We start from the raw sequence: 7,150 nt of genomic DNA, 5'->3' as shown, positions 1-7,150 counted from the left end.
CAACGCCTCGAAGAGTGATGCAACTACAGTATGTAGCTGAATCCATCCTGTTGGGTTTGAAAATCCTTTCTGTTGAAAACAAAAAGCTCTCTCTGGAGAATCTAACTACTTCTCAGTATATTCATGTGATTATTTAACCAGCTTGATGACAGCCTGTTTTTAAGTTAATGCTTAATGTTCAGAGCCCACTCAGAGGAACTTGGAATCAATTCATGCACTTCTCCAAGTGTCTTTCTAATGAGAACATTTTATTTATGCTCTCAAATGAATGTGGTTACTCATCATTTCAGGCTCTGCTAGGATTTTACTAAGATGTCATATTGGTAAAGGTAAAAGGTAAAGGAGGACCCCTGGACAGTTAAGTCCAGTCAAAGACGACTGTGGGGTGTGGCACTCATCTTGCTTCAGGCTGAGGGAGCCGGCGTTTGTCCACAGACAGCTTTCTGGGTCATGTGGCCAGCAAAACTAAACCGCTTCTGGTACAATGGAACACCTTGACAGAAGACAGAGCGCATGGAAACACCATTTACCTTCCCGTGGTACCTATTTTTCTCTTCGCAGTGGTGTTAGGTTGGCAGAAGCTGGGACAGAGGAATGGGAGCTCACCCCATTGTGGGGATTCAAACTGTCGACCCTCTGATCAGCAAGCTGAAGAGGGAGCAGGTGGCGCTGCCATACTGATGTTATAAAATCATATTGGGGGGGGGGGTTGCAGGACACCATTATTAATGAACAGAGAGGGGTGACCGAATCTGACAGCTGCAGTTACCCAGAATCCCTCGCAACACCACCTTCTTCGCCTCTGCTCCACTCCAGAGACCCGCACCCCTCCCGCTTGGACTCAACCCTGCCTTAAGGAAGGCTTAAGGATCAGCATATGCACACATTTCCACATGACTAGCAACTTGGGAGCCATAATTCCCTGTCAATGGTATCTCATTCACAATGGAAGACTCCTCTGAACAAAAGACAGTAATCAACTCTTATGAAAATGTTAATTTCTCTTTGTGTTTAGGAATTCACACCTGGGAGGGGTGATAGGAGGACTAGGAGAGGTGTCAAAAGTGCTCAGATTTCTACCTTGAACCCTCCTTTTTTGTGAGGTATTGATTACATAGCTGTGATGTAGGAATGATGTACTGGGGGCGTTTCTTGGTGATGGGGAAACTGATAAAAGTGGAGGTTCTCTTTTGTTCTGGGTTCCTTCCTTGTTCTCCTGCGTGAGGGGAAGGACCCTGTTGCAACAGCAAATAAAGGCTTTGCTTCTCAAACTTCTCTGGTTGGCCTCTGTTATATATTCTCCGACCGATGGAGAACCCAATAAGGCTCTTGTGTACCCCATAAGGGAATAAGAGCAGATTTTGCTTAGAACACTGATATACAGTGGTACCTCAGTTTAAGTACACAATAGGTTCCGGAAGTCTGTACTTAACCTGAAGCGTACTTAACCTGAAGTGAACTTTCCCATTGAAAGTAATGGAAAGTGAATTAATCCATTCCAGATGGTCCGCGGAGTACTTAAACTGAAGCGTACTTAACCCGAAGTATGAGTGTAATTGGTTCTGGAAGTCCGTACTTAACCTGAAGCGTACTTAACCTGAAGGGAACTTTCCCATTGAAAGTAATGGAAAGTGGATTAATCTGTTCCAGATGTGTCCGCGGAGGAATTAAACTGAAAGTACTCAAACCGAAGTGTACTTAAACTAAGGTATGACTGTAATCCATCTCTGCCTGCCTGCTAGGGAAATCCAGTAAGCAGGCAAAGCCTAGAAGCCTACAGATCTGCAAAGCAAAGTTACCCCTTCCTTGTTATTGTTTCATGAACGACAACCCTTTGCAAGGCCACTGGTTGATATGCTCTTGTAATGCACCCTCCCCATTTTCCCAGCATAGCAATGACGTTGTTTGCTGAATGACTTGTTTGCTGAAAGCAAGAGGAAAAGAAAATAATGCTTTTAATGTTGTCAATTCAAACACCAGAAGCCCGTGCAGGCAAGCAGCAGAATCAAATTGGAAAGCTTCATCTGAACATTATTTTAAAAGTGGGGGTGAATGTTAAGAACATAGGAAGAGTCTGCTAGATCAGACCAATAGCCCATCTTAGTCCAGCAGACTATTTTCACAGTGGCCACCCAGAAGCCTATGGGAAATCTTCAAGCAGGACCAGAGAACAAGAGCACTCTCCCCTTCTGTGGTTTCCAGCAACTGGTATTCAGAAACATTGCTGCTTCCCAGTAGCGTCTTAAGCTTGTCTCGCACCCTGGTGCAGGGATCCCTAGGGCGCCCCCGGGGGTCCCCCCCACCCTCCCACATGCACGCCTGACACCTCGCCCACACTTTCCTCAGCGGCTGCCTTGGCCAGGGAAGAACAGCACCGAAGCCTCCTGGGGAGCGCGGTGCGCCTTCCTGCCAGGCCCCGACCACGGTGCCTCGTCCTCCGCTGCCACGTCCCGCAACAGGCCCGCCATGCTCACTGCCTCCCCCTCCCCGGGGGGTCTCGTTGCTCTGCCTCAGCTGAGCCGTCACTGCGCGGAGAGCCGCAGGGCCGGGGAGAGTGCAGCCTCCGGAGAGGCTTCGCCACCAGCGTGCACACAGCACGGGGAAAAGGAGAAGGAGGCACAGTGCGGCGGTGGGACCAGCATAGGGCTTAGTGGCTGGCTGGTTGCGCCCCGCCAGTGCCCCCCAGAGGCTGGCGCCCTGGCGCAACGCGCCACTAGGCCCTATGGCAAAGACGCCTCTGCTGCTTCCAGCTGTGGAGGCCAAGCATAGTCATCAGGGCAGGTAGTCACTGATAGCCTTATCTTCCATGAATTTGTCCAATCCTGTTTTAAGTCATACAAGTTGGTGGCTATCACTGCCTCTTGTGGGAGTGAGTTCCACAGTTCCACCATGTGCTGTGTGAAGAAGTACTTTCTTTTATCTGTTCTGAATCTTTCAACATACATGAATGCTAGTGTTATGAGAGAGGGAGAAAAAGCTTTTCTCTATCTAATTTCTCCATGCCAGGCATAATTTTATACACTTCTATCATGTCACCTCTCGCTCACCTTTTCCCTAAACTAGAAAGTCTCAAACACAGCAACCTTTCTTTTGGCTTGCATGCCTGAATGCTCCCAACCACCAAAAAAAAAACCCCCCAAAATCCTCTGCACACAGCAAACAAGCACATCATGGAGAAATGCATTCTGAATCCTTCTCCTTAACATGCTAATTTTCTAAGTGTAGGATTGTCTTAATAATAATAATAATAATACCGTGTTTCCCCCTTTTTAAGACACCGTCTTATATTTATTTTTCCTTAAAAAAACACACTATGGCTTATTTTCAGGGGATGTCTTGTTTTTTTATGGTACAGCAATCTACATTTATTCGATTTATTTTTTTAAAAAACGCCCAGATCAGATGGCCCCCAAAAATAAAGACGTGCCGCTACTGCTGCGTCGTTTCCTTCTAAATGCACAACAGAGGAGGCTGCAGAGTCCCAGCCACTTGCAGCGCGATCCTATGGCTCCTAACTCAGAAGAAAGCCCCGTGGAGTTCAGCGGGGCTCTGACAGCCAGGGACCAGCTTTGGCTGCGATCCTGCTGCTGCTGCCGCCGCCGCCGCACACATTTCCCCTGGGGGTAAAGCGCGCCACTGAATGCGCAGGATGGCACTGTGCGCGAGCGAGGGGACGAAAGTTAACTGACCCAAACGGCAGATCCCCAAACCAAAGCGCACAGTCGGATCAAATGCCTGCGCCTCCTTTTGTGCATTGCTTCCTCCCTCCAGCTCCGCAAGAGGGTTAAAGGCAATAGGGCAGCCCAATCCTGTGCAGAGTGAACCTCCATACGCCCGCGCTTCAGTGTGCGGGACCCGGGAGCGGGAGACGCTGCAGCGAGGAGAAGAGGCAGCGATGGCAAAGGGGGAGGGGGAGGAGGCGGGGGAGGAGGAGGAGGAGGCGGTGGAAGTGGCTTCGGCTTCACCTCCTTTCCTCCCTTGCAAGGCTTCTCAGGAGCCCCGGCGCTAGGCAGAACCTTGGGCCCGGGAGCCGCCGGCCGGCACTCACCAAAGGGAAAGGACCCAGCGTGCCGGCGACGTGCGCTCTGCACCAGGGCCACGATCCTCGCCCCCATCTCCTCCAGCCTCCCTACTCGCCCTTCCATGTTGGATGCCTTGCAGAAACTTCGCTTCTGTAGGTGCAGAGTTGCAGCCGGACGCTGAGTGCCGCTTCCCGGCTCCCCCCCCCCTGCGGTTTCCCTGCGGTCTGCCTCGATCCGAGGCCAATCAGGCTCCCACATTGCTTCGTTCGATCACCTTGAAAAAAATCAAAGCGGGGAAATGGCGTGGGCGGCCGCCGCTTTTGCTCTCTTTTCATCCAGTTCTTCCTCGTTTTCACTCAGGTTCTTCAGCTTTCCTTTAATTGCTGCTGCTGCCGCCGCCATTGCTATTGTGCTTTTTACAGCAGAGTGGATCCGGCGGCCTGCCGGGTCGGCGCCGATCAGCGCTGCGCTGAGCACCGGATCGAGGAAGTGGCCTGCAGGGTCGGCGCCCAGCAGCGCCACACGGAACACCACCTCCTCAATCCAGCACGGCGCTGCTGGACGCTGACCCTGCAGACCGGCTCCTCGATCCAGCACTCTGCGCGGCGCTGCTGGGCGCCGACCCTGCAGGTAGACCTATGGCTTATTTTCGGGGTATGTCTTAAATTTTACAAAGATTAAAAATCCTGCCCTGGCTTATATTATGACTACGGCTTAAAAAGGGGGAAACACGGTAATAATAATAATAACAACAACAACAACAACAACAACAATAACATTAACAATAATAATAATTTATTATTTATACCCCGCCCGCCCATCTGGCTGGGTTCCCCAAGCCACTCTGGGCGGCTTCCAACAAAATATTAAAATCCAAAAATCCATCAAACATTAAGAGCTTCCCTAAACAGGGCTGCCTTGAGATGCCTTCTAAAGGTATGGTAATTGTTGTTCTCTTTGACATCTGATGGGAGGGCGTTCCACAGGGCGGGTGCCACTACCAAGAAGGCCCTCTGCCTGCTTCCCTGTAACTTGGCTTCTCGTAGCGAGGGAACCGCCAGAAGGCCCTCGGCGCTGGACCTCAGTGTCCGGGCAGAATGATGGGGGTGGGGACGCTCCTTCAGGTATACTGGACCGAGGCCGTTTAGGGCTTTAAAGGTCAGCACCAACACTTTGAATTGTGCTTGGAAACGTACTGGGAGCCAATGTAGGTCTTTCGCAGGGGAACATTAAAATATAAACTAATGAACACACCATTATACTATTTAAATTTGGATATTCCAGGGAAAGGTATGGCAATTGATTGGGCTGTTTGTATACTCTGTGTTGATTTGACAAGTTCTGGCAAGAAGTTGTTTTAGATCTCGATATCTATGGCTGCAATCAAGCTGGGAGTAAACCTCGCTGAATTCAGAACTTAATTCTGAGTAGATGTGGTTATGATTCTCCCCCCCCCCTCTTCTCAGTTTGTTAAAATGACTGAGAGGTTTGGGGGTTCACGAAGTTAGAGGTGTTGGGAGAAATTTATAGGTTTATGGATTTGTAGTTTTGAGGGTTAAGAGTCTTAAGTTTTTGAGGTTAGAAGTCCGTTTAAAGTCCTTAAAGATACTCTGAATAAGTTTATCGCAAGGAGTCAACGGGAAACCAGGAGGGAGTGCCTTAATGCCCAGGATGGAATGTCTGAGAGCCTGAGAGGCTGTTTGACTTCATTAAAACTTCATTAACTTCATTAAATCCCGGCACCGAGGTGGATAAGATAAGATGTTCAAAAGTACAACGAAGTGGTAAAACTGGAAATATAAATCAAAACAAGGAGGAGAGCCAGCAACAGAGGCATTTAGTTTAAAAGATTTCTTCGAGCTCCGATAAGAGCGTCTTACCTTGGCGCCATCTTTGGTTCTCGCAAAGGCGGGCTTTTATGTTGGCCCGTCTAAACATTTTTCCATCTGCATTTGTCAGGGGAAGATATCAAAACATTCCTAGAAACAAGAGGTTCTGCAGGTGTTCTATGAATGTCCCGAACACTGTAGAGCAGCGTTTCTCAACCGCTGTTCCGCGGCACACTAGTGTGCCGCGAGACGCTGGCTGGTGTGCCGCGACGTGCGGCGGCGAGAAGGGTGATTTGCATTGTCACGTGCCTGGCGGCCGCCAATACACAAGGCTTACCCGCCAGAAAGCAATATTTCTCCTCCTCTTTCCCAAAGCTCAGTGCAAACGAGCCTGAGGGCCGCCAATACACAGCGCTGACCCGCCGGAAAGCAATATTTGGCAAGTGTTTCTTACAGTCATAATTATAATATAGGGCGGCACAGAGTTAATTTTTTTAACTTTTTAAATGGTGGTGTGCCTCGTGATTTTTTTCACGGAACAAGTGTGCCGTGGCCCAAAAAAGGTTGAGAAACACTGCTGTAGAGCATACCTATTCTCTTTCACTGTCCACTGTACAGTACGCTCCGTCAACGTATGCTGTCCCCTCTTTTGGGTGGTCTGGAACCCCAGCAAGGTGAAAGTGTGGGATTCTGCCTATCTGACATTGACCAAAGGGTAACGGCGGGGGTAGCCGAGTTTTTAGTAGCAGTCCTCCAAGGAGCAGGTTAACAGGGAAAACCACAGTTTCTCTCTCTCTCTCTCTCTCTCTCTCCACACACACACACACACACACACACACACACACACACACAATCAGTCTATGTAGCCAACTGCTGCCTTTTTAATATATATTTCAAGGCTCTTATATGTGTTTTTCTCTTTTATGGTTTTATTTGTAAAATGCCTAATAAAGGTTTGATAAGTAAGTAAAACTCCTTTTAAAATAGGAAAACAAGGTAGTTTTCTACATATAATGAAGACTCTGCGATGCATGTCTAAGAAAGCAACAGCTTGTGGGGGGGGGAGTGTGTGTGGCAGAAAAATACAATGCATTGCCTTTGGCCTTCACAACTAAGACTCCAGGATGTTAAAACCAACCATCTATTGAAAAGACAAGCCCCAAAATAATTGTGCACGGGGCTTAAAAGCTCCCATAAAAGCAAGCAGAAAATTGATGACAATTACTTGTGAATGGCAGGTACACTCTCCCACTCAGTGTGGGGGCAGAAGATATGGAAATTTAGCTCATCATTCCCCTT

The sequence above is a fragment of the Zootoca vivipara genome, chromosome 4, assembly GCF_963506605.1.
Source record: "Zootoca vivipara chromosome 4, rZooViv1.1, whole genome shotgun sequence".
NCBI lineage: Eukaryota > Metazoa > Chordata > Lepidosauria > Squamata > Lacertidae > Zootoca > Zootoca vivipara.
Note: the sequence above shows the minus strand (reverse complement) of the source record.